Source organism: Vipera ursinii (genome assembly GCF_947247035.1).
Source record: "Vipera ursinii genome assembly, chromosome: 1".
Classification (NCBI taxonomy): Eukaryota; Metazoa; Chordata; class Lepidosauria; order Squamata; family Viperidae; genus Vipera; species Vipera ursinii.
In genome coordinates, this window is record NC_139512.1 from 342,634,657 (window position 1) to 342,659,697 (window position 25,041).

Sequence of the window (25,041 nt, forward strand, 5' to 3'; positions counted from 1 at the left end):
TTGCCTCCGGAAATAAAACAACGCTCCAATTCACACTGGGGGAATCAAACCATTTGCCTGCAATCGTACACGCATTTATTTGTCAAGACTCCTATATAAACCCTTCCTCCAGGATTTTTGAGGCAGTATGCATAAAAGTTACCGGATCGAGGCTGCAAAAATCCGGACAACCACCAGAGGGCAAGGGGGGGAATACAACACAGAGGGGGGGGGAAAGATACAGCGATCTGCATCGCCAAGATTTAGTGCAGCACCTCCATCCCCTTAAATCAGGGGTCTTCAAACTTGGCCCTTTTATGACTTGTGGACTTCAACTCCCAGAATTCCTCAGCCAGCAAAGCTGGCTGAGGAATTCTGGGAGTTGAAGTCCACAAGTCATAAAAGGGCCAAGTTTGAAGACCCTCTGCCTGAGTGTAGACGTTCACAGGACCCGCTTGCACGGAGGAGGCACGCGGCGGCCCGAGCGGGAGCTGCCGCGGCCTCGTCACGTGATCTCTTTCTCTTTCGCCCGCCCGCCGGTCCCTTTTAAACCCTCTTTCTCCCGAGCGAGTGGGAGGAGACGGAGGGGGAGGCTGGAAGGCGGCCGGGGTGCCCCCATTTGCGCGGCTGCTCCGCCAGTCTCTCCGGCCGCCTCTCCTCCGTTCCTTCCGTTCCTGACTCCGCTGGGGGGGAGGACCGAGCCGGGAGCCCCCCCAGCCCACGCTCCATGCCTCTCGGAGCCTGGTAAGCGCTGCGCCCCGTCCTTCTCCAGCCCCGCGTTTTCTCTCTCCAACCCGCGACCCCCCCACACACACACACCGTCCTTTGGGGCAGCGACAGGATCCCGCTCTGTTTTGGCCTCGAGTTCGCGTTTTGCAAAAAGGAGGGGGGGTGGTCGAGGGCGCGTGTCCGGACTTGGGAAAGCAGCGGGTTCCCCCACCCCACCCCACCCCACCCCGGTCTGTCTTTTCCCCCGCTGAGCTGTGTTTTTCAATTGCGACGTCCGTAGTGAAAGCTTTCCGCCCGAGGAAGAGCTGACGGGGGCATCGCTCCCGCCCTGGCTTTAAACCTCGTAGCCTTCCTTCCCCGACACACATGGGAGGGGGGGTTGTTGTTGCGTGGGACACACATGGGAGGGGGGGTTGTTGTTGCGTGGGACACACATGGGAGGGGGGGTTGTTGCGTGGGACACACATGGGAGGGGGGGTTGTTGTTGCGTGGGACACACATGGGAGGGGGGGTTGTTGCTGCGTGGGACACACATGGGAGGGGGGGTTGTTGCGTGGGACACACATGGGAGGGGGGTTGTTGTTGCGTGGGACACACATGGGAGGGGGGGTTGTTGTTGCGTGGGACACACATGGGAGGGGGGTTGTTGTTGCGTGGGACACACATGGGAGGGGGGTTGTTGTTGCGTGGGACACACATGGGAGGGGGGTTGTTGCTGCGTGGGACACACATGGGAGGGGGGGTTGTTGCGTGGGACACACATGGGAGGGGGGGTTGTTGCGTGGGACACACATGGGAGGGGGGTTGTTGCGTGGGACACACATGGGAGGGGGGTTGTTGTTGCGTGGGACACACATGGGGGGGGGTTGTTGCGTGGGACACACATGGGAGGGGGGGTTGTTGCGTGGGACACACATGGGAGGGGGGTTGTTGTTGCGTGGGACACACATGGGAGGGGGGGTTGTTGCGTGGGACACACATGGGGGGTGTTGTTGCGTGGCTGGTTTGTGGAGGTATTGAAGCGGGGGGTGCGTCCCACGCTCCACCCCCCCCAACACACACACACACACACACACAGCCTCCACGTTCCTCCCCTCCTTTCGGTTTGCCGATTTGCCGCCTTCTCTTCCTTTCTTGAGGATCTGGTGAGTGTAGGTGGTAGTTAAGCCGGATATTGGGGAGGGGAGGGGAGGGGAGGGGGGGAGGAGAAGATACGGTCTTTCATATTTGGATTTGTCGCTAGTTCCTCTCCCCCCCCCCCATCCCTTTATGCTTTTGGATAGCAAGGGTCTACCTCCGTGAGGGGGAGGGGGAGAGAAAGATGCGCACCCCCTCCTTTTCGTGCAGCGTCAGGATTCCTTGCGCAGACCTGGGGATGCGTGAACAGTGAGCTAGATCAATCTTTTCCCATCTTCTTGGTGAGAAGACCAATAATTTTCCATGTTCTGTACATCGGGCAATTCCCAAGAGAAGCTCTGTCTTGATGATACCAGGGATCCCTGCGATACCTTTATCCATTCACAATTATATCCGAAGATTCAAGGGAGGGGGGGGATCTCCCTTTGACCTTTCTCTCTGCCTTACACCTGTGCCAAGGGCTGGCATTGGATGCGAACCAGGCTTCAGGAATTGCATTTCTCCCATCCCGGTGGCTGCCTGACTTGATTTGATGATTGTTTTGGCTGCGTGAAGGTTGTAAATGGTTCCGGATGGGCTGCCACATTTCCACCCGCCTTAGGTTTTTAATCAATGGGCTTCCTTATTAATGACTCGCCAAAGCCACGTGCTGTGCTGCTGACATTGTGGCTGGTGTGGTTAGATGGAGTGAGCTGGCTGCTTCAGACAACTGGTAATGGGTGTCACGAAGGGACACCAGACTGTGGATCATCTGATTTTATTGGATTATTTTAATTGCCGGGGAGTTGCTTCTGGGATTTTTCTGCCTCAGGGGCTAAAATAATCTCCCTTGCATCTTGTCTACGGAACAGACAATATTCATTTCTCTGCCTGAAACAGCAAAATGGCTTGGCCCTCTCATTGTACACGGTAAATGCTGTGCGGGGAGTGTTTTGTGCTCTGATCTGATGCAGGGAACCCCTTTATTCAGAGACTACAGCATCCCCTGATCTTTTGCTTCGTCTTCCCACCTCCCTGCTTTTCAACCCACATCTTGCTGCATTATTTATTTACTAGCAAAAGGGCTGTCAATATCATGGGCTGATCTATGCAAGACATAGAGACCTTGTGTGTGTGTCTGTGTCTGTGTGTGTGTCTCCTTTGTGCTCTGCATGCAAACATCCCCCATGAAAGGTAGAAGTCACTGGCTTTTTGCTGGAATCCTGATTCCGTGCACAGAGATTTCTTTTCCTCCTCAGTAAGGAATCATGAATATTGATTCCCTTTTAAAGGACAAAAAGGCACATTTATTATTATTATTATTATTATTATTATTATTATTATTATTATTATTATTATTATTATTATTATTATTATTATTTAAATTTTTATACCGCCCTTCTCCCGAAGGACTCAGGGCGGTGAACAGGGCATATCTTAAAACTACAAAAATACAAAAATTTAGGGATTCTGCTTGGATGGGGTAAAATTAGATGCTTTAAGAACTGAGTTAGATCTTGTTGATGGATTCCCAGATCTGTTGTCTTTTGGGACCGTGAGTTCTAGTTCTGTCTTAGGCATGAACACTGGCTGGGTGAACTTGAGCCACTCACTCTCTCTCAGCCCAACTTACCTCAGAGGGTTGTTGTTGTCAGGAAAAGTAGGAGGAGGAAGGAATATTAGGTATGTTCATTGCCTTGAGGTGGGGTATAAGTACAGTATTCACTCCGTGAGGGAGATGGTGTTTTCTAAATATGATATCTTAATAAATCCTTCATTTGGGAATTCCTTTTTGCTCAAGGGAAAGACGCTTATTGCTCTGTGTAAAAAAAGAAAGAAAACCAGGATTTTCCATCCCTTAAACCTGGAGAGACAGTGGGTCAGCAATGGGAAGTTAAGAATGGGCAGCTTGCCCTCCTCTTTCTGAATTATAGTAGCCTGGGGATTGCCTGGTGGGAAAAAAATTGGACTTCAGGATCAATGTTGCATATTGTGGATGAATCATCGATCATCATTTGAGAAAATATTGACTCCTGTTGGCAAGCGGTTTTGCCTTTTGTATTACATTTAAAAGGAAGAAAAGGGCCAAACAGAATTTGGAAAAGATGTGTGCGCGTTCTATTAATGTATTACAGGTAATCCTCAACTTAAAAGACCAAACTCGAGCCCTAATTTCAGGTGCTAAGCAAGATAAGTTATTTTTGCCCTGTTTTATGACCTTTCTTGCCACACCACAGTTAAGTGAACCGTTTGGTCACATTAAGTGAACCTGACTTCCCTCCCATTTGACTTTGCTTGTTGGAAGCTGTCTGGAAAGGTGACAAGTGGTGATCATGTGACCCCAGAACAGGGCAACTATCACAAATACATGCCAGGTGCTTGAATTTTCATCACGTCACCACGGGGAAGCTGGAACGGTTGTAAGTGTGAAAAACTGGCCATAAGTTACTTTTTTCAGTGCCTTTGTCATTTTGAACAGTCACTAAATGAATGGTTGTAAGTTGAGGATTATCTGTAATTGCATGTCTGTAATGCCAAAGCACTCAAAGTGATTCATAGGATGGCAGTAAACTCATAAAGTCACCTACATGTGAGTTGGGTGGCTATATAAATTTGTTTAATAAATCAATTAAACAGTTACATTATATATGACATCCGTTCTTAAAGTGAGAAACAAAAAAGGATAGCAGCACGCAAGAAAACCCATGTTTTCTAAAAACTTGAGGGCTTAACCTGCTTTAGATTTCCTGCAGCAACAAAGAGAGCTAATGTAGGCTTTATAACTAACTAGATCAGGGGTAGGCAACCTTGGCTCTTTTATGACTCGTGGACTTCAACTCCCAGAATTCCTGAGCCAGCATGGCTGGCTCAGGAATTCTGGGAGTTGAAGTCCACGAGTCATAAAAGAGCCAAGGTTGCCTACCCCTGAACTAGATAATGCAGTAATCCAATAATAGTTTTCACTTGGTCTGCAACATGCACAGTGTAGTTGTCCCAAAGCTGCTTTTTCCAAAAGGCAACTGGACTTCCTTGGATTTTTTCTTTTTCCTTTGAAAACCTACTAGAACTGAGGAAGCTTCTTGGATGAGAAGCAAAACATTTTCAGAGAAAAAGCCAAGAAAGTCCAGTTGCCTCTTAGAAAAAGCACCTTGGGGACAACCGTGACCGGAATGATCGAGAATCCCCATAAATATTTACCCTAGTTGTCCCAGTTTCTCAATTAGGGTGTCACCATTGAAAAGACCACACAGTCTTCCCCCACAGACTGCCCTCCCCCCATATATTAAGACTGCAATCCCCAGAATTCCTGAACCACTATGGGTGACGCTAGGGTTAGCCATCGCTGGCTACTTCCTTGGGACTTGAGTCTGCCTGGCTGCTGTACATTGTGTCAGGTTGATGCAGCTGGAAGAGTTCCTACATCCTCGGATAAACATTGGTACTGTAATGCAGATCAGGCAAATCCCCTTTTCTACCTTCATATAATGAGTAGATGATTTTATGTTTATTTATTTATTTGGTATCCCACCTTTATTTGTAAAAAGCAACCTTTGAAAGCAGCGAACACATGCAACATGCATATCTAACACAACTCCTTCCTCTTATTTTTTTCACAACAGTCCTGGGAGGTGGGTTGGGCTAAGAGACAGTGACAGGCCCAATTTCACCCTGCTGGCTTTCGTAGCTAACGTGGGATTTGAACTCACAGTCTCCCACTTTTTAGCCTGGTGCCTTAACCTCCGGACCAGACATGTCAAACTCGTGACATCATGTGACATCACGCGACGTATCGGGACTGTTTTGCCATTGACTGCAATGGGGTGGGGGTGGCTTCCACGTGACGCGTCCAGCCCGTGGGCCAGCAGTTTGATACCCCTGCTCTAGACCAAACTGGCTCTCTCCAGAACTTTTAAGAAATTTGCTCATTTGGATCCCTTCCCTACCATTGCTGGAAGCAGACTTCTGTTTCCTACTTGATAGAATCTTCCACTAAATTAATACTAGACCAGTCTAATGATTTGGCAGTGCCAGCAACAAAAGCAGAGATAGTTAAGTGGTCTAGAATTTTAGATTACATTGGGGAACATTCAGAAGAAAGAAAAAAATAACAGAAGAAACAACATAGTCATAGTCCTCAACTAACTAGATCTCTTCATGACTGCATGAATACAAGGATCTTAATTCTATGTACTTCTGTGTCAGGATTCTTCTGATACTCATTTTAATGTTGTTACCCATCTGTGATTCCTCCTTCCAAGAAGCTTGGAGAGGGTGGGTAATTCCTATTATGCCTTTAGGGAAGGATGACAGTAATGGTGTCAGAATCTGATCACTATATGGGGATTTTAATCAGGATCCCCTGAATCTTAGCCTGACCTCTTAACTATTTGTTTTGGTCCAAAATATGCTCTAGAAGAGGGAAGTCAGAAATGGTCAATTTCATTTTTAAAAACAAGATCAAACTGAACACAGACTTAGTTTTGTCATCAGCGACTTTAACTGTTGAAATTATTATTTTATTTATTAAATTTATATGCCATTTATTACAAAGCAATTCCCTGGATCTCTGTGAGATCTGGTCTTTCCATCAACTGCTTAAAGACAAGACAGTTGCACCTCACAAGATTTTTAGGAGAGTAACTAGCTTCCAAGGCATTTTCTAAGACACATATGTGTACCACTTGTCAATTTTAGCTTCTTTAAAAGTGCATTTAAGCACCTGCTTTCAAATAATTAAAGCATAATAGTTTTAAAGGTTTAATAAAATAATTAAAACTAAACTAACTTGTTTAATAAAATAATTAAAACTATTTCAGTAGCTGCTTCATGGTATCTCTACAAATGCAGATCACCTGTGCGGACATCAAGAAATCACTTCTGGAGCAGCCATGAAGTCCCAAGAGAGATACATTTCCTGACATTCTGAAGCCCCCATTTTCAAAGGATTTATGCAGCTCAAGTCGTACAGGCATAGGCTGAGTCACCAACCTTACCTTGGGTTGTAATTCAGAATGGGTTATTAATTTAGTAGTAGGTTCTATCAAGTAGGAAACAGAGTGCTTCCATTGGTGATAGGGAAGGGATCCAAAATGTGCAAATTTCTTAAAGATCTGGAGATAGCACTACGTAACACAGAATCACAGGCTAACCATGATTTGATATCATTCATTCAGAGGTCACTTTTTGTGTTAAGCCAAATAAGGCTAAGGTCTTCTGAAATACATCAATGCTGCTGGTGCTGCACAATGGTCTTTTTTGAGCTGGTGGTCCAGACTACATTGGAGGCACTAATAGCAATTGTTTGATAGGAACTGATTAGCATGGATTATTTTCCTTTGTGAACGCAGATAATAATGTTTTTTTGGAGTCCTATGAAGATACTGACAACCACTAGTAGCAAAAGGTGATCTCTTCTGTGGGAGACCACCTCTTAGTACATGAAAAAAATCCTATCCCTTGGTAGGATATCCTTTGAACTGCAGATTATTTCTAATTGGCTTATTACACTAAGCCATAATGTGATGGGCTTAGTATGATATGATATGATATATGAATACTTCCCATTAAAGCTTAATGGTATCTGTCAACCAGCCCTCTGAACCTTATCTGGACCCCTACCAATCGGGTTTCAGGCCCGGGTACAGCACGGAGACGGCATTGGTCGCTCTGGTGAATGATCTCTGGAGGGCTCGGGACAGGGGATATTCCTCTGTCCTAGTCCTATTAGACCTCTCGGCGGCTTTCGATACCATCGACCATGGTATCTTGCTGTGGCGTCTCAGGGGATTGGGAGTGGGAGGCACAGTTCTTCAGTGGTTCTCCTCCTATCTCCTGGGACGCTCGCAGTCGGTGTTGGCAGGGGGGCAGAGATCGGCCCCTAGGTCTCTCGTTTGTGGAGTTCCTCAGGGGTCGGTTCTCTCGCCTCTCCTGTTCAACATCTATATGAAACCGCTGGGTGAGATCATTCGTGGTTTTGGAGTTGGGTATCAATATGCCGATGATACCCAACTTTTCTTTTCGACCCCAAACCACCCCAGTGATGCCCTCGCTGTGATGTCCCGTTGCCTGGAGGCGGTTCGGGTCTGGATGGGGAGGAACAGACTTCAACTCAACCCTGACAAGACTGAGTGGCTGTACATTCCAGCATCCCGGGACATTCAAAATGTTCCATCTCTTTCTATGGGGGGTGAGCTCTTACCCCCCGTGGATAGGGCTCGCAACTTGGGAGTCCTCCTAGATTCACGGCTTACCCTGGAAGATCATATAGTGGCCGTGACTAGGGGGGCTTTCGCCCAGGTTCGCCTGGTGCGCCAGTTGCGGCCCTATCTGGACCGGGATGCCTTGTGTACGGTCACTCATGCACTCGTGACCTCTCGCCTCGACTACTGTAATGCTCTCTACATGGGGCTTCCCTTGAAGACCACTCGGAGGCTCCAACTGGTACAGAATGCGGCCGCGAGAGTTGTCTTGGGAGTTTCCCGGTACTCCCATGTTACACCTTTGCTCCGCGAGCTGCATTGGTTACCAGTTGTCTTCCGGGTGAGGTTCAAGGTCTTGGTTATGATCTTTAAGTCCTTACATGGCATGGGTCCGGGTTACCTCGGGGACCACCTGCTGCCGGCGTCAACTCCCCTCCGCCCTGTGCGTTCCCACAGAGAGGGCCTCCTCAGGGTGCCTCCAGTCAGGGAATGTCGACTGGCGGCCCCCAGGGGGAGAGCCTTCTCTGTGGGCGCTCCGGCATTATGGAACCAACTGCCGGTGGAGCTCCGGATGGCATCAGACCTCCGAACTTTCCGTCGTGGCCTGAAGACCCACTTATTTGAATTAGCTGGTCTGGCCTGACGGGGGATTATGGGTTTTAAATTGTTGTTTAGAATTGTATTATTGTTTTTAACTGGGCATTGATTTAATCTTTTTTAACTTTTGTATTGTTATTTATATATGCCCTGTGAACCGCCCTGAGTCCCTAGGGAGAAGGGCGGTATACAAATTAAATAAAACCTAAAACCTAAACCTTATTCAAACCTATTAAAACCTATGGTTTAAAAACACCTGTCATAAAATTATAGTACATTTAGATGCAACTTTGTACAGCAGCATTTTAAAAACTGACCCTGTAACAGTTACGGCATATGGGGCAGTAGTATGGTTATAGCAGGAGACTAACCCCAAATAGGGACACTTATGTCCCTAGATTTCAGCAGCACAATACTGGAGGATTTAAGGGGGGTGCAAAAATGAATCTGGGGGAAATGCATGCAAACCAGTGGTGGGATTCAAATATGTGAACAACCGGTTTTCTGTGTGGATGCTGCTTCCGGATGTCCCTTCTGGGCCTGGGCAACAAAATATTAGCTACCAATTCTGCCGAAGTGGTGCAAACTGGCTGGATTCCACCACTGATGCAAACTACCCACATGCATTTATCAATTCTAAATGTCATGTTGAATCCTTTAATCTTGGAACAGCCTTCAGTGGGACCCAAAGCCACACTTTGATTGACGTGCTGAGGTCTGAAGTCAGCAGTGCAAAAATTGAAGTATGCATGTAATTAAAATTAAATACCAGGGACTTAAATACACCTCGTAATTTCCCTCTGCCAGCTCATTAAGCAATACCTCAAAGAGACAACATCTGCAAGCTACTGGAGGGAGCAAAGGTTTGCACCCTTGCTTTGAACACTCAGAAAACAAAATCTTATTGGTTGCCTTGTAGCTCATAACAGGGACAAGATAACACAAGGGGACGATGCTTCAGAAACTACTGCAAGAGCTTCCAAACTGGAGAGCAGTGTTGGCGTTAAATCGGTGAATTGTTGCAATAGGGATACCCCTGGAAATGCATGCTCTGTGAGATATTTCAAAGTCCTACAATGTGCTTGTTTAATTTGCTGTTTGTTATATTGCTACTAATGATGGCAATCTTGCTTCTTATATGCTTAATGTAACTGAATTTCCTACATTAAGGCAGTGCCGTAACATGATGCAATAGCAGGATTATATTTGCCTAAAGTTTCTCATTGTTGCATAGATCCTTTCTCCCTTGTGTTTCTGCCCACAGTGGGGACTGAACAGGAGATACCAGCTATGCTTTCTGCAGGGTGATAGACTTACATTTGCTGTGCTGCTAAATACTGGTTTTATTAGACTTCTTTGACTGGAGGTCTAGCCTTATTGTGGATTTAATTGGATCAACTTCCATAGACACCTGTACGTTCTCTTGGGTCTAAAGCTGATTTGAATAAAAGAAAATGTACTTCATTGATCTTAGAAGATATGTAGACTTTGTGAAACAACAAGGTAACGCAATTCAAATTTGAAGAGTAGCTAGTTCCTGAGAAAACCCCCTTGCAAGCTGTCTTGCAAAGCTGGTTTTGTGCAAAAATGATGCATTTATCTCAGAAAGATGTGTTGGTGAAATATCTCTAGTATTCCCACCCAGGGCTTTGTAAGGCTATCCCTTAAGTTTTGAAGGAAAGGGCAAATGGATTCAATTCCTCAAGCACTGATGCAACTAAATTACAGGTAATCCTCAATTTACAACTGGTCACTTAGCAACCATTCAAAGATTGGGTGGACCTCCCCATGGCTACTCACAACCTGGATTCAAAGTTGCAATGGCTGCCCCTTACCTCCACGGTCAAACGATTGCATTTTGGACACTCAGCCACCGGCCTGCATTTACAGCTGTTTGCAGCGTCCCATAGTCATGTGATCATGATTTATGACTTTGCTTTGTCAAAAACCATCAGTTTACTTCTGGTTTCCTGCAAAAAAACACCCATTGTGGACAACGGGTTCACTTAGTAACTACCATGTTCACTTAACGACTACCACAAAATTGTCATAAAATCAGGCACAATCACGTGATGGCCCGCTTAATGACAAACATGACTTACGACTGTAATTCCAGACTCAATTACTCAAGTAAGTCAAGGACTACCAGGTAGTGTTATAATTGATGTAGTTATAAGGGAGTGGAACTTTAGAAAGTTTAAAAACTTTTTTTTAAAATGTAACAATATTAGCTGCCAGGAAGTAAAACATTCATTACCTGTTCCTCTCTATTGGTTGAATCAGACTGCCCCTTCTGCATGAAATGTTCCCAAAGCCCTAAAAGATCTGCAGTCCTACAAAGGACTTTGTTGTAATTTGTTCTGCTGAGTCCAGTCCTGTTAGAAGATAAATGTCATGCTTAACGTCTGCCTGTTTCTTGTAATTGATTTTCAGTCTATGCATGTTGTGATCTTTAGCATTTTGGTGGGCTGAGAGTGTAAAATCTGTTTGAGTGTTTACATCTTCTCTTTTCTCTAACAAAATTAGACATTTCTTCACAGCATTTATATTGGACATCCAGAGGAACCTATTTTCTGAACAGCTCACTCTGATAAAATAAATAGCTGTAGCATCAACATAAATAAACTAAAATGCACCGGAAAGGCAACAACAGTGGGATAAAAACGAAGACTTGAAAAGCCCAGGAGAACAAAAATGGGAAATGGTCTTATTTTTAGCGTGGTTTGGTGATCTCACTGTAGCTTCTTTTGTATCAAATTTCACATTTCTAGGCCCTGTGAAAGTCCATTAACAACATGGTCATCTATAAATAAATTTGCATACTCTTGTTCAGAAGTCAGATTGTGTTTGATGGTGTGTGCTGGATGCAAATTTCCAGTTTTTGCTGCTTTTCGTTTTTCTCCTGCTCGGGGGGAAAATTAATTGGGGGGGGGGAGGAAGAGGAGAAAATTATCTGGTTTGGGGACAATTATTATTTACTAGGTGGCTGGACCCATTCCTAATAGGGCAGTGGAGAAACAATCTGAGAAGGTTTTATTGCTTCTCTGGACAAATGTTTTCTAAACCTTGAATGACAGACGGACCTTTTAGCCAGTCTGGGCAGGAAGTCAAAACTTGATTTTAATGGGTAGATGGGGGAGCAAGCAATTGAATGGGAAGTCATAATACTCGCATTAAGCAGTGGGGTGTATTTGGTGAAAGAAGCTAGAATGAAAAATCAGGAGCTTAACAACTAACTGCCTTTAACGCAAATAAATATGAACAGGCTGATGCCCTGCTTATGTTACATTCTATGAATTGTTTCTTAGGCGTATTTCTTGTTTTTCTTTCTAAAGCTATGTCTCAACAAGGAGATGTGAGGATCCGGCATGGCATGGCCAGAGATAAATGTCGCTTGTATTTTTAATTCTGCTCAACCTGAAGTTCAAAGCATAAATGCTTGGAAATCAAACCTGCTGTAGTAAGGCTGGTGACCATCCAAGTAAGTGGCTATTAATAAAGATCACTTAGCATGCTTGGTGTTTTTTACAACATAAGCTGAGACTAAGCACAAATTGGGAGGCTGGAGTGTAGTCCAGTGCTTGGGGCTGATCTCACACAAGTTAGGAAGGTTGAAGTAATGTGGTTTGGGCTGAGTGGTTGTATGGACTGCCTTTGTGGTTTGCAGGTTATGGTTTATTCATTTCATATATTGTTGTGATACTTTCCAGGTAATTGTTTCAAAGCTGATTACAAAATGAAAATAAAGTACAACAATGGCATTAAAATAAATGTCAAATGACCTATATACTGTAAACACCCATGCATGAGAAGGGGAAAGGCCCATAATATTTACAGAGAGCAGACATGGTTAAATGGCTAAATCTTAGGATGAGTCCCACATTTGTACAAACAGGCACCATATGAATACTAGAATGAAGAAAATTCCAGAGACCATACAGGACAATAGAGAATACTTCTCCATACTTGATGCAATTTGGGTACAGGTAGTCCTTGACTTACAATAGTTCATTGAGTGACTGTTCTCAGTTACAAGGGCACTGAAAAAAAATGACTTATGACCATTATTCACCCTTGTGACTGTTGCGGCATCCCTATGGTTGCGTGGTCAGAATTCAGATGCTGACTCATATTTATGACGGTTGCACTCTCCTGGGTCGTGTAATCCCCTTTTGCAACTTTCTGACAAGCAAAGTCAGTGGGGAAGCCAGATTCATTTAACAACCATGTTCTTAACAACTGCAGTGAGTCACTTAACTATGACAAGAAAGGTTGTAAAATGGAGCAAAACTCAACTGTCACGCTTAGCAACAGAAATTTTGGGCTCAATTGTGGTTGTAAGTCAAGGACTACCTGTCTTAAGTAGGGCAGGTATAGGTAGATTTTTTTTGTACTCAGGGATCACATTTTGATTTTTTTTTGGCCACCCAGCATCTTCTGGGGGCCTGGGCTTAGTTACCCCTCAAATGGCAGAGAAGAATTTCCTATCTGCGGTTGAAATTTAAAGCACTGCTTTTCTGTTAAAATCCTAAGCACAATATACAAGAATTTTTTGTAAGTTGGGATTTTCTGTGCGATGAAATGCATGTTTTAAGCCATGAACTTTGCCCTTTAATCCTCTTATATATACTAATTCCCCCTCCCCCACCCAGAATCTGCCATATCTAAAGGTGATCAGCAGGCTAAAAAGGAGGTGGTGGAGAGGAGAAAGCAGACTATGGGTTGCCCAGATCTGCCTTACGATATACTATTCTAGTTCAAGCAATGTTGGTTTATTAAATAATTATGGCTTCTTACAGTGTCTAGGCCAGTGGCTCCCAACCTTTTCTATACCCCGCGCCCCTAGAACGCTTCTGATATATTCTTGCAAAAGTTACAAAAGTTTGAAATAACAGCAACGAATTATGCATATACACTATAATTTTAAAAATGCAAGTTTTTGCACCCTCTGGAATATCGTCTCGCACCCCCAGTTGGGAACCCTGGTCTAGGTTTACCACATCTGCATGATAAAAATCTGGATGACCATTAGATGGAAACAAAGAAAATCAAAAGAAATCTTTCTTATTTTCCGATGGTTATCAAGATCGAGTCCCTAGTTCCATCTCTCTTACAGTATTTTCAACTTCTGACCACTTCACTTTTCATCCATTTTGTCTAATTTCTATATTAATGTACAGTGTTAAGAAAGTGCATGAAAATTATTATTTTTTTAAAAAATGCCTACAGTAGGACTTCCTAAATAGTGATGGTTTGATGAATAACTCTCAGAAAAAAAATGGTTTATTTCTGGTATATCTGCATGGAAAAGGAATTAATTGAAAAGTGTGATTGATCTGATTGTTTATAATGAAAGGCAGAAAGAATTTAGGATTGATAGGAGGCTAATGAGAAATTCTGAACGTGAAATTTCACAGAGTGGATCCTGGGAAAGATATAGACATGAAAAAAAAGAAAAAGAGACTGGCAAGTGGATCATTAAACTCTATAGTTACTAAGTGGAGAATCACATGAACACGATGGTACAGGATCTCCCGCTTGAGTAGGGGGCTGGACTAGAAGAGGTCCCTTCCAGCTCTATTCTGATTGATTGTCTGATTGGCATACAACATCACTTCCCATTTGATCATTAAGCAAATCATGTCATTAAGCGAGACATCATGTGACCACAACTTAACAATTTTATTGCTGGCTTCTCTATTGTCTCTGCTTGTCAGAAGTCAATTATGAAGTGCCCGTGGAGATTATCTGACCATCAGACACGGTGGTGGCTGTAAATACGAGGATTGGCCATACAACTAGATTATTTTTTTTACATCATTGTAAATTAGAATGGCCATTAAATGAGGCTTTCAATAAGTGAAGACTATCAAATTAACTTTGGTGCCCTCTCATGACACAGCAGAGTGTTTCATAGTGAAAGGCACTTGGCAATTTGTAAATTGTCTACCTATTATCCTTCCCCTGGTTGGGGAAGGATTTTTTTTAGAGCCAGACACATTGTGCTTCCGTTAACATTACTACTTTACGTAAACCCCACTAACAGAATGCATCTCCTCATGAGACTTTGTGAAAAAAGAAATGATTCAACAAGCATTATTTTGTTACTTATTTTATAGGGAAAGCTCCACATCTCCTAAGGAAGATGCATTACATTAATCTTACTTTTATAATTTAGCCATATATACTATCACCACCAACCCAGGACTCAAATCCTACTAAGGAGAAATTTCCTGACAGAACAATTAATCAGTAGAAAAAACTTGCCTCCTGTAGCTGTAAATGCTCTGGAAATTTTAAGAAGAGACTGGACAGCCATTTGTCTGAAGTGGTATAGGGTTTCCTACCTGAGGAGGGGGTTGGACTAGATGACCTCCAAGGTCCCTTCCAACATTATTATTATTGCTGCTGTTGCTGCTATTGTTATTTATTATCCTGGGTGGCTGCAGTGAAAACATGGCAACAATTCGTGCAAATGTAACAAATTTGCCAATCTGGGTTCATTTTATTTTATCATTCTGGTTTGATCTTCTTTCTTACATTAATCCTTGATCATACTAACAAATCCGATTTGGTGGTTAAACTATATTGAGAGTAGAACAACTGTAGGAAGAGATGGTATGAGTCCTAGAAAAGAATGTTGGAAAATTGATTCCTCACTTAACAAAATGAGCAGAAAGTGGACGTGAAGGTGGAGGATGTGGAAGTTGCTTGGAATAGAGTGGAATGCATTATGTTACAGAGCCCACAGAAATATTTGGAATTGTAGTAGGAGGCATGCAAATGTGCACCTCATCTAATTGTGAAATGAAAGAAGCTGACGATGGCGGGGGGGGGGAATAAATTGTACATTGAAGAATAATTGGTTGAAAAAAATGAAAATGAAGGGAAGTTGATGTATAATGTGTGTATGGAAAAATAGATTGGCAAACAATGTAGTCAAAGAATAAGGCATAATTAAGATTAAAAGATAGAAAATAGAGAGTGATTTTCATAGCAACAAGAGATAATTTGGGAAGTGGGTGAAGACAATAAACAAAAAACCTCTAGCAGAGCAAATGGAATGAAAATAATGAAATAAGTGAGAGAATGCTGGGAGGCATAATTTTTAAGGAAACAAGATGTGAGAGAGTGGAATTGAATGGAACAATATATATGTTAACGCTGACAAAGTGTATAAAAAGAAAGCCATAAATACAGTTAGTCCTCAACTTACAAAGTTTGTTTAGTAACCATTTGAACTTACAGTGGCACTAAAAAAAGTGATGACGATTTTTCACACTTATAACCATTGAAAAATCTCCATGGTCATGTTATCAGTATTCAAATGCTTGGCAACTGATGCATATTTATGATAGTTACAATTAATCCTGGGGCCATGTGATCTCCTTATGCGACCTTGTGACAAGCAAAGTCAATGGGGAAGCCAGATTCACTTAACAACCATGTTCCTAACTTAACAAATGCAGTGATTCACTTAACAAATGTGGCAAGGTCGGAAAATGGGGCAAAATTCACCTAATCTCTCACTTAGCAACAGAAATTTTGAGCTCAATTGTGATCATAAGTCGGGGACTACCTCTATTATGAAATGTTGAAAAATAGTAAATTTGAAGGTGAGGATGGTATAAAAAGAGACAAGTTTAAGTGATGTGATTTGGTAAAGTAGTAGCTGTACACCTACAATTATGCCTGAAGACTGTTCCTGTGCCTGGCAATGGGAAGAATTTTGTTACTGATCTCCAGCAAAAGAAGAAAATCTGAAGTATCTGGTAGCTCCTGTTTAGAATAGGGTAGGGTAAGATAAGATAGAACAGGACAGGACAGGACCTTGGAGGTCTTCTATTTCAGATAGGTGGCTGTCCAGTCTCTAGTTTTGAAGCACCCACAACTTCCGAAGGCAAGATATTCCACTGTTTAATTGTCCTCACTGTTTGGAAGTTTCCCCTTAATTCCAGGTTGCTTTTCCCCTTGATTAGAATAGAACAGAGGTGGAAGGGACCTTGGAGGACTTCTAGTCCAGCCCCCTGCTCAAGCAGGAGAACCTATACCATTTCAGACCATTCCAGTCTCTTCTTTAAAAACCTCCAGTGATGGAGCATTCACAGCTTGTGAATGTTAATTGTCCTCACTGTCAGGAAGTTTCTCCTTAATTCCAGGTTGTTTCTCTCCTTGACCAGTTTCCAACCATTGTTTCTCGTCCTTCCCTCTGGTGCTCTGGTGAACAACCTGGCCCCCTCTGATTTGTGGCAGCCCCTCAGATATTGGAACATTGCTATCATGTCTCTCCTATTTCTTCTTTTCTTTAGACTAGCCCAGGGGTAGGCAACCTTGGCTCTTTTATGATTCATGGACTTCAACTCCCAGAATTACTGAGTCAGCATAACTTGTCAGCATAGCTCACAGGTCTGCAACCCGCGGCTCTGGAGCCGCATGCGGCTCTTTCAGCCGTTTCTTGCGGCTCCCGGTCCTCTGCCACCACGTGCAGTCCAAAAAAAAAAGTGGGACTAAAAAAGTTCAACCAATCAATTCAAATATGCAGGGTAGGTGCATATCTCGCCTTGGCTCCACTCTTCAGTCAAACCCTGTTCTGCGCATGCATGCATGCATGTACGCGCATGCACACATATTTTTTTGCGGCTCCCAGTTTTTCCTTTTGTGAGGGAACCGGTTCCGAGTGGCTCTTTCACTGTTTCAGGTTGCTGACCCCTGGCATAGCTAGTCCAGGGGTTGCCTACCCCTGGACTAGCCAGACCCAAGTCCCATAGCTGTTCTTCATATGTTTTAGTCTCCAGGCCTTTGATTATCTTAGTTGCTCTTCTCTGAATTTTTTTCAAACTCTCAACATCTTTTTTGTGATATGGTGACCCAAATTGGCTGTAGATGTGTTCTTACTAGGGTTTTATAAAGCAGTACTAATACTTCATGTGATCTTGATTCTATGCCTCTGTTTATACAACCAAGGATTGTATTAGCTTTTTTGGCTGCTGCTGCACACTGCTAGCTCATGTGTAAATGATCATCCACTAGGACTCTTAAGTTACTGTTTCTGAGCCAGGTTGAGACTAACATTTTTTAAAATTAAAAGTCAAATGCTATCTTCAGTTCTTTTTCCCCAAGATGCAATTTAAACCCTATTTCAATTTCTTCTTAATAACATTTCCTAGTCTGATTTTTATATCCAGTTCTGGTTACCATACTTGAATAAAGATTCAGAAAAATTGGATTAAATGAAGGGGTGGCCAGTGAGGACATTCAAAGAACTAGAAACTGCATTCTATGAAGAGTAATTATTACTATTAAAAATTAGAACAGATATTAAGGGTTCACTTAAAGTATTTATACCAGCAATACCTGGTGCAGCTTTTGACAATAAAATCCACAATATATAGGTAGCATTAATATTATAGGCTTATCAAACAAACCTGTGTTACCTTTTATTATTATTTGTTTATTGCCATATCTTACTATGTTTGAGATAGGCAATAAACTAGATCAGTGTTTCTCAACCTTGGCCACTTGAAGATGTGTGGACTTCAACTCCCAGAATTCTGTGAGTTGAAGTCCACTCATCTTCCAAGTAGCCAAGGTTGAGAAACATTGGACTATATTATTACACTGAATGTTTAGTGATTTTAATCCCCTATTCAGTATTATGATAAATGTTCTCCCCTCTGAAGTTACCTTTATATATATGGTTCCCGCTCCCCTTCCATCTATATAGGCTTTATTTTGTTTAATTGTCTTTTTCTCTGAAGATTATATATCTTCTCATGTGCACAGTGATGTTAAAAACAATCTTGAGGTTAAAAAGAATGCATCAGAGAGAACAGTTTCTGTAATCCAAATGCTAGTTTAAATCAAACCAATACAAGTAGTCCTTGACTTACAACCATAATTGAGCCCAAAATTTCCATTGCTAAGTGAGTTTTGCCTCATTTTATAACCTTTCTTGCCAGACTTAAGTGAATCACTGCAGTTGTTAAGTTAGTAACATGGTTTTTAAATGAATCTGTTCTCCCCATTGAGTTTGGTGGATCTTTTTGTGACAGAAGGCCATAATTCTTTTAGGAGGCCACATTGAGAAGTATTACAGTAAAGGTACTGCCCATCTACTTAATAAGTGAAATGCCAGTTTGGTAAAGAGATAGTCTAGAAGAAGATTAAAGTGGAAAAAGACAGATATTGCAAATTTCTTTGAAAACTAATGTAAATATAATGTAACCACCCTTACTTCAGCCAAAATGGCTACTAAGAAAGGCACTAGTAGCTCATATTCTTTTTGCCCAATTCTTCACTGCTGTCTCTGTTTTCTTTTTCACTCTTCAGTTGTTTTTCTTCCTTAACTTGGCAAGCAGATGATATTGCTAAGCACATTGGTTTGTGCTTAAATTGTAAGCCGCCCTGAGTCTTCGGAGAAGGGCGGGATATAAATGGGATTAAAAATAAAATAAAATAAAATAAATAAAGGAACACACAACCATCTACGGATTGGAATCTCCACACAAGGCAAAATTGCAATAAAAAAGGTAAAGGTAAAGGTTCCCCCGCACATGCGTGCTAGTCGTTTCCGACTCTAGGGGCCGGTGCTCATCTCTGTTTCAAACCGAAGAGCCAGCGCTTGTCCGAGGACGTCTCCGTGGTCATGTGGCCGGCATGACTAGACGCCAAAGGCGCACGGAACGCTGTTACCTTCCCACCGTAGTGGTTCCTATTTTTCTACTTGCATTTTTTACATGCTTTCGAACTGCTAGGTTGGCAGAAGCTGGGACGAGTAACAGGCACTCACTCTGTTACGCGGCACTCGGGATTTGACCCGCCAAACTGCCTATCTTCTGATCGACAAGCTCAGTGTCCTAACCCACTGAGCTTCGATCAGAACGTCGGCAGTTTGGCGGGTCGAATCCCGAGTGCCGCGTAGCAGAGTGAGCGCCTGTTACTCGTCCCAGCTTCTGCCCACCTAGCAGTTCGAAAGCACGTAAAAATGCAAGTAGAAAAATAGGGACCACTACGGTGGGAAGGTAACAGCGTTCTGTGCGCCTTTGGTATCTAGTCATGCCGGCCACATGACCACAGAGACGTCCTCGGACAAGCGCTGGCTCTTCGGCTTTGAAACGGAGATGAGCACCGGCCCCTAGAGTCGGAAACGACTAGCACGCATGTGCGGGGGAACCTTTACCTTTAAAATTGCAATACGGAAAGGCTATTTCAATATTAAGCAAAAATCAAGAACACGGGGGCATATCTTAGGGAGCACCTGCTACCAGCATCAGTTTCCCATCGTCCTGTGCGCGCCCACAGGGAGGGCCTCCTTAGGGTTCCGCCAGTTAGAGATTGCCGGCGGGTGATTCCCAGGGGGAGGGCGTTCTCTGTTGAGTGCGCCTGGCCTTTGGAACGAGCTGCTGATGGAGCTTCGGACTGCCCCCGACCTTCGCTCTTTTCACCGGGACTTAAAAACCTGGTTGTTCGAACTGTCTGGCCTGGACTGAGGGATTTTAAATTTTAAAGTATTTAATTAAATTATATTAATTTTAAAATTTTAATTTTATTGTTATTAGGAATTGTGGGCTTTACTAATTTAATTCTATTTTATTCTTTTTGTACTGTTTTTAATTGCCCTGTGAACCGCCCTGAGTCCTTCGGGAATAGGGCGGTATATAAATTCAACAAATAAAATAAATAAATAAATAAATAACCTCATCTGACAAGCAGGAAGTTCAAAATTAATGTTAGAAAGTATGACTTCACAGAAAAGTAATGGAAGCTTCAAACTAACTTTCAGTGAAAGTAGTGGTCAATCTTCAGTGAGTTTAAACATGCTTGGAATAAACTCATGTCCCTCATCCAACAAAAATTAAAATTAAAATAAATAAAATATAAAAATAATAATTAAATATATTGAATAAATTAAAAAGAAAGCAATCAACCTACTCAAAGGGCAGATGTGATGGACCACTAGTTTTTTTTCTGCCACCATTTTTCTATATTTCAATTTATTTTAGAGAAAAGGCAAAGAAAAGTACGAGACATGCTAAGAATTCACACAGTGATGTTTGGTATCAACATTTGATTGAAAAAAGATCTACTTGCTCTCTCATTATGGTCTGAGTCATCTGTTAAAATTAGCAGATTTGAACACAGAAAAACAATTTTTTTTCCCATGACAATCTGGGAAATCCAATGCCACAGGTTGTGCCAAAATAGTTTTGGAAACATTGAGAGTGGTTGAGTCTTTTAAATGGACTAAGACATGATGCTCTTATGTTTCTCAAGTACGTTTGCTTAAAAACTTGTACTCTCTGAGAATTGTTCTTTCTAGATTCTGAGAGAGTTCTTGACGCATTGTGAATACATTCTGATGTCTTGCAAAGTGCAAAATTACAGGCATGGGTTCAAATAGGACGACTTGATTTTTCATTGATGGCTTTTTACTTTTGATTTTTCCAGCTAAATTTTCACCTGGCATCCAAGAAGACTTTCAATACTGTGGCTATTGAATTAGTTCTGGGATTTGATACAGCAAAAGAAGAAAGTAATGATGATTATTGTATGTACTGTCGCAGGGGTCTTCAAACTTGGCCCTTTTATGAATTGTGGACTTCAACTCCCAGAATTCCTCAGCCAGTGTGCCTGGCTGAGGAATTCTGGGAGCTGAAGTCCACAATTCATAAAAGGGCCAAGTTTGAAGACCCCTGTACTATCGAGTCATTTTTGACTTCTTGTAACCATGCAGAACAAAATAAAAAGCAAGTATTTATAATACAGATGAACAAAAAAGCTACTGAGCATGACCCCTGTGCTTTGTTTTTGCCTTATGGCAGGGGTAGGCAACCTTGGCTCTTTTATGACTCGTGGACTTCAACTCCCAGAATTCCTGAGCCAGAGCCAAGGTTGCCTACCCCTGCCTTATGGTGAGAGGGATGGAAGGGTTAGTTCTGACAGCTCAGAACTAATTCTTTCGTTCCCATCACCAGCACCACCATTCAACCAGAATTGATGAAGCTTCTTGGATGAGAAGCGAAACGTCTTCTTTTTCCTGGAGGGAAAAACATAGTCCATTTGTCTTTTGAAAAAGCACCTTTGACACAACCTGAGGTACAAATATTCTCCTTTATCAGTCTTGCTAGTCGGGACTGCAGAGTGGTGAATTAGGCTTCATTTTCCCCTTTAGTTGTCCACACAGAAGCAGAAGCTTAAACTGAGGTGGGATTTAGCCAGAGATAGCAGAATTCTGCTCGTCTAAATGTCCAAACTATACCTGAAGAAAGAGAGACTTTAGCCCTGAATTTTTGCAACATTTATACTCCACAGAATGAAAAGGAGATAAGGCTAAGCTTTCAGCTAGTCCTTGCGTTCTGACTTTTATTGAAATGGATTGTCTACAGTCTTGGTGTGTATTTGAAGAACTGCTGGAAAAAATGACAAAATTCACACTAGAGTTTTCTCTCTGGCACTGCTTTGCACCGAAGCGCGCGAGCCAACCTTCTTGTGGTGCCGTTTGGTGCCGCCTTGTATCTCTCTGCTGTTTAATAGTTGAAACTCTTGTGAAATTCCCTGAATGCTGAGTTGTAAACTGGCAGGCTCTGAGTCTCAACAATTCCCTTTTATTGGCTTTCAAAAGAAACAAAACCTTGACTTACTCATGAATGAAAAGCAACCCAATTGTGACTCTTCATTGTTTGTCATTCCTCCATTTTTATGTAAAAACTGAAATCTTCCTTTGGGGGAAGAGATATGTCATTATCTCAATTAAATGATGTTCTTGAAAATTGAAAAACCTTTCTCCTGGCAATTCTTGCTTCTCATGAACTTGCTCTCTTTGTAATTTTCCTAGCCAAAAATGGGTTGCTGGTTAGGATTCATGTTTGTTTGGATCAGGGGTGTCTCACATATTACCTGTGATCTGTGTTTCCTCTTCCCAGTTTAAGTTTTTGGAGATGGAGTTGGATGGTGTATCCCACTATAATCAGTTGTGATTTTTTTTTGCAGGGTATTAGCACACCAGAGCTTGAGGGAAGAACACTAATATGCAAGTGCAGATCTTAAATTATTTTCATATTTTTAATAAAATGTGGAAGATCACTCACTGCTTTGATCAATTAAAAAAACTCTTATGTGCGTCCATTTCCCCCTTGAGATAATTTTTCTATCCATTTCCCAGACATGCTAACTCTTCAAGAATTTGTAGTCAGGTTCAACTTTTGTGAATTTGTCGTGCAAAGCAAAATAAATCAAAACTTCCTAAACTGAATTCTAGTCCTTATGGTTCTTGACTGGAATAAAAATACACGGGGAAAATCTCAAAAGCTAAGTCAGCAAAAATTCTCATTGGCAATATAGCGACCGGTTGCTAACAACCGGTTCAGGTTATGATGGATCCCCACAAATGTTACTTTCAACCTGGTTCCTAAGTTCCGACAGCTGAGCATTTTGGGTGCTCAGAAGCCGGCCTGCATTTACTGCTGTTTGCGTGGTCCCGTAGTTACATGACCATGAATTTATAAATTTTTGCTCAAAATAGGTGTTTGCTAATGATTTTGGCGGGAAATACCCCATCGCAAACAATGGATATATTTAATGGCTGCCGCATGTCCTTAACAGCGACCTGTTGAATCATGTCTGGTCATGTGGTGACCTGCTTTGCAACCATAATGATTTACGACTGAAATGGGCAGGTTCCATAACAGCCATAAGTTGTGGACTACCTATACTAGTTTGCCTCTTCCACAGGAGGCTGCTTTCCCTGCACACCCTGGTGTATTTTCTCTATGAGAAATGTTGATTCTTGTTTATATTGCCCCGCCTTCAAAATACACAGTTCTATTTAATTTTATTTTAATTTCACAACATATAGACAGATTTAACCATAGTTTGAATTGGGAAAATGTGGCCATCCTAGACCAAGCCAAGTCCAAAAATGCCAGGGGATTTCTAGAAGTCTGGCACTCCACCAAATTAGCCATTGATAGACACATAGACATCAACAACAGCTGTAGACAATGCAAAAGAGACAATCGCCCAACCCAAAAAGGAAGGAAACGACCCAAGCACCTCTCCACCAGCAATCAGCCCACAGATCAGCATAGATTAACTCCAAGATTAACATCAGAGCAACAGTCAAGTAAACAATACCCCAATCAAGAAACTGCCACAGAAGCCAACAGTAAACAGCCCAACCAAAAAATCTCTTTAAGACCATCCCCACCAAAACCGACAAAGCAAGCCACCAGAATGTAAACTGACAGCTAACTGGACTCCTTAACCAGCACTGGTGATGTTACCTAGTTTGGGTAATGAAACCTCTGCAAGAAAACAAGCAAGCTCGGAGAGCACCAAGGACCTCCTCATGTCAACTCTCAGCTACAAATATTCTCCTTTATTAGAGTTCTATTTAAAAGCGGCCTGCAGGAATAGTGACTTGCTAAAAGCATTGGTTCTTTACATGCAGGAAGTGGATGGCTATACAATATGTTTAATGCTTCAGTCCATGGCTCTATGATCAGTCATCCGAGTGATGAGTTTCAAGTAGATGAAGCCATCCGTCAAGGAAACCTGTTCCTCTTGTATGATATGAAGGGAAAACCCAGTGAAGGATGGAAAGATATTCAATATTACACTGGAAGAGGCAGTGGATTTCCAAAGCCCTATGACCCGGTCAGTTAGCTGTGTCTTATCTGATGGAGAATAAATATGACAAGGAAGAGTTTGGCTGTCATTCTTATTTAGTTCCGGCAAACGTGGGAGGGGGAGGGGGAATAAAAGATAGGAGCATGTGAGGGAGGTAGTTCAGCAATGGAAGATGAAGTATATACTTATGGACTCAGTGATGGAAGCTGGGTCTATTTTTATTATTATGGCGGGGGGAAGACTCGTGTAGGGTACACACTCATGAAGTAACTCTGTCTCTTAGCTCAACCAATCTCATATAGAGTTAGGAAAGTCCTGTGCTATCTCAGAGAGAGGGCAGACTATGGATGTAATAATTTATTTATGCCCTATTTTGTAACCCTGTGCTGCTTTAATCATCACCGACCTGTCTTATGGTGAGCAAACTCCATTACGGTCATAAGTCAAGGACTACTTGGAGTCATTGAGCTCACCTATTTTCTATGTTTTCCCAAAATGTCAGACTGTAAGTAAACAAGCAGGATTCACACGTAGCGTCCTAAAGATTTTTTTTAAAAAAGAAAACAACGCCCAAAAAGTCTGATTAATCGTTCATTGTATCAAAGAAAGAAAATGGTAAAGAATCCACAGAGACTATCTTGGAGAAGGAAGGGAGCTGGCATCACTACAGCCAAAGGCAAGGTTGTTAGCGAGACATTCAAAACCGATGTCAGTCCTTTGAGGAAGGCCATGTCAGGCAACAGACTCCATGTGAAACAGCAATAGCAATAGAACTTAAAGAGTTTACATATCA

General features: G+C 42.5%; 1 protein-coding gene across 1 annotated transcript in view; it reads left to right on the forward strand.

Annotated features, from left to right (window-relative positions):
* The first annotated feature begins 590 nt into the window (after positions 1–590).
* SH2B2 (SH2B adaptor protein 2) overlaps positions 591–25,041 on the forward strand; it is a 71,343-nt gene continuing 46,892 nt past the window's right edge. Inside the window, exons 1-2 of the mRNA XM_083350662.1 lie at positions 591–723; positions 11,957–12,102. The gene's annotated coding sequence lies outside the window, so the exon portion shown is untranslated. The remainder of the gene's footprint in view (positions 724–11,956; positions 12,103–25,041) is intronic.